This window comes from Myotis lucifugus, unplaced genomic scaffold (assembly GCF_000147115.1).
Source record: "Myotis lucifugus unplaced genomic scaffold, Myoluc2.0 scaffold_28, whole genome shotgun sequence".
Lineage (NCBI taxonomy): Eukaryota > Metazoa > Chordata > Mammalia > Chiroptera > Vespertilionidae > Myotis > Myotis lucifugus.
Genome location: NW_005871076.1, coordinates 8,811,003 through 8,813,577, shown reverse-complemented (window position 1 = coordinate 8,813,577; position 2,575 = coordinate 8,811,003). Strand labels below are relative to the sequence as shown.

The window sequence follows — 2,575 nt, the reverse complement described above, 5'->3', positions numbered from 1 at the left end:
TTCAGGCTGGTGAGCGGTGGTTAACTGACCTCCCCTCAGGTTCAGGCTGGTGAGCGGTGGTTAACTGACCTCCCTCAAGTTCAGGCTGGTGAGCGGTGGTTAACTGACCTCCCCTCAGGTTCAGACTGGTGAGCGGTGGGAACTGAGCTCCCCTCAGGTTCAGGCTGCTGAGCGGTGGGAACTGAGCTCCCCTCAGGTTCTGGTTGGTGTGGGGTGGGGAACTGACCTCCCCTTGCGTTTGGCCCAGTGAGTTGTGGTTAACTGTTCTTTCCTCAGGTTCTGGCCAGTGAGCGGTGGTGAACTGTCCCGCTCATTGTTTTGCTGAGTTCCCTGTCTTCTCCTCACTCTCTGGCCGAGTGAACTCTTGTCCTCATGGTGGCTGGGTGAAGTGTGGCCACCGACACTCCACGCTTGAACATTATATAGGTACCACCCGTGTAATTTTTACGCGTGGTTTTTTAGTTTCGCCTGTGCAACACAGGAATCTTCTCAAAAATCCTAAAACCCTTCTTGCCATCCCTTTTCGGCGCTGGGTATGATCCGATGAAGACTGCAGGTTGTCTTCACAAGATGGCCCAGCTTGGCCGTTGGTAGTGGTTCTCACGTCTGTGTCTCCACTACAGCTTCTGGGGCTGCTGCTGCTCTGGGTGGCAGGGGAAACCTTATTGTCACCTTGGAGAGCTGGCCTCGGTTTCTGATTCTTTAAGTCCCTGGTGTCTGGCTGGCTAGTACTCTCCAAGTGTGCACTGCCACCCTGGCTGGTCTTCTGCAAGTGTGCACTGGCAGCCTCGCTGATGTTCTCCAAGTGCGCACTGGCAGCCTGGCTGATGTTCTCCAAGTGCGCACTGGCAGGCTGGCTGATGTTCTCCAAGTGCGCACTGGCAGCCTGGCTGATGTTCTCCGAGTGGGCACTGCCAGCCTGGCTGGTGTTCTCCAAGTGCTCACTGCCTTTCTGGACGACGATCCTCTTCACCTCCACTCTAATGGGAGGGGTGGCAATACTCCAATCCGGGGCCCCTGGTGGTGTGGTGGTGGACACATTGAACTCTGGGCTCGGTGGTGGATTCCGAGGTTCTCTGCTTTTCTTCCATGATCCCCAAGTCCCCTGGGTGTTCTGTTGGAGTCAGAGGAGGATATGGGACTTACTTTTATTGTTCGGCCACCGATGGTAAGTTTCATATTTAAGATGCGATAAGTGCCCATGATGCTATTAAATTTTCTCTCTGTCAGGGATGATTCTATTTCCTCCTGTTCATACCCCAGTGTCCTCATTATTTGAGTTACCTGGGGGTCTAAGTTAGTAGAGGATGGTTCGATGTAGGGTGTCATTTCCTCTGCCTCCCCAGTATTGACCCAAACATCTTGCATTATCACTCCGAGGGTGGGTCTTCGGCCGGGGTCGATGTTGATCATCGTCTTCTTTAACAGTGTGTGGTACAGATAGAAAAGACGGAATAGAAAAGTCCCCGCTCAAGATGTGCTCCCTGAGTTGTTCTAAGGTTTTGCCCACAAACGGACGTACTCCAGTCAGCATCTTATAGAGCATGACCCCCATGCTCCACACATCTACCTTCGGGCCTTCATAAGGTTCTAGCCTGAATAATTCTGGGGCCTTATAGTTGGGAGTGCCACAGAACGTGGTGAGTTTTTCATCCATAAACACAGCACTAAGTCCGAAGTCAGCCAGTTTTATATTCAACCCCATGTCCAGTAGGAGATTTTCGGGTTTTATGTCCCGGTGGACGATATGTTTCTGGTGACAATAGTGCACAGCCGACAGCAGCTGCCGGAATGGGGCTCGTGCTGCCTCCTCCGATAAAGGACCCCACCTCTTTAGATGTTGATATAAAGTACCTGAGTAGGCATATTCCATAAACAGGTATACCTGGTGGTCGGTGTTGACCACTTCGAACAATTTTATGATGTTCGGGTGGTTTAGTTCTTTCAGACAGTAAATCTCTTCGGCCACATCTGTGGGATCTTCACAGTTGACTATTTTCACAGCCACCTTCATGTTGGTTAGGAGGTGGCGGGCCAGTCTCACTTCTCCAAAGGAGCCCCTCCCGATGTTATCGAGGATGGCATAGTTCCCACACAGCCACTCCACTCTGGCCGAGGTGTCCTCAAAAAAATCACACATGGTGATTTAAATGTTCCACTGAAGGGGATCAGTGGTAGGAGGGGAGCAGGAGGAGGAGGAAGAGGAAGAGGAGGAGGAGGAAGAGGAAAATGAGAAGGAGAAGGAAGAGGTAAAAAGAAACAACCAATCAATCCGCCAATCCACTACTACCAACCAATCCAACCAACCACTACTACCCAACAGCTTCCTGGACTCAGCCAGAACCTTATATAGGATTGGCTTGGAATCGCATCACAATGGCGCCTTATGAGGTCAAAGCAAGAAATGGACTCATCATGGTTGGGGATGGACCACAGTGGTTTTCTCTCTTTTTGGTCCCATGATCCTTATACTCTGGGGAAAAATAAAATGACCACAAAAGAGCTTTTTTATAATGCGGAATATTAAAGATTGATGTATACTTTATTAGAAATGAAAATCTGAAGGGAAGGAAGG

At 50.4% G+C, this 2,575-nt stretch overlaps 1 pseudogene; it reads right to left on the bottom strand.

Moving 5' to 3' along the window:
* Positions 1–617: 617 nt before the first annotated feature.
* Positions 618–2,140, bottom strand: LOC102421147 (annotated as a pseudogene).
* Positions 2,141–2,575: the final 435 nt, after the last annotated feature.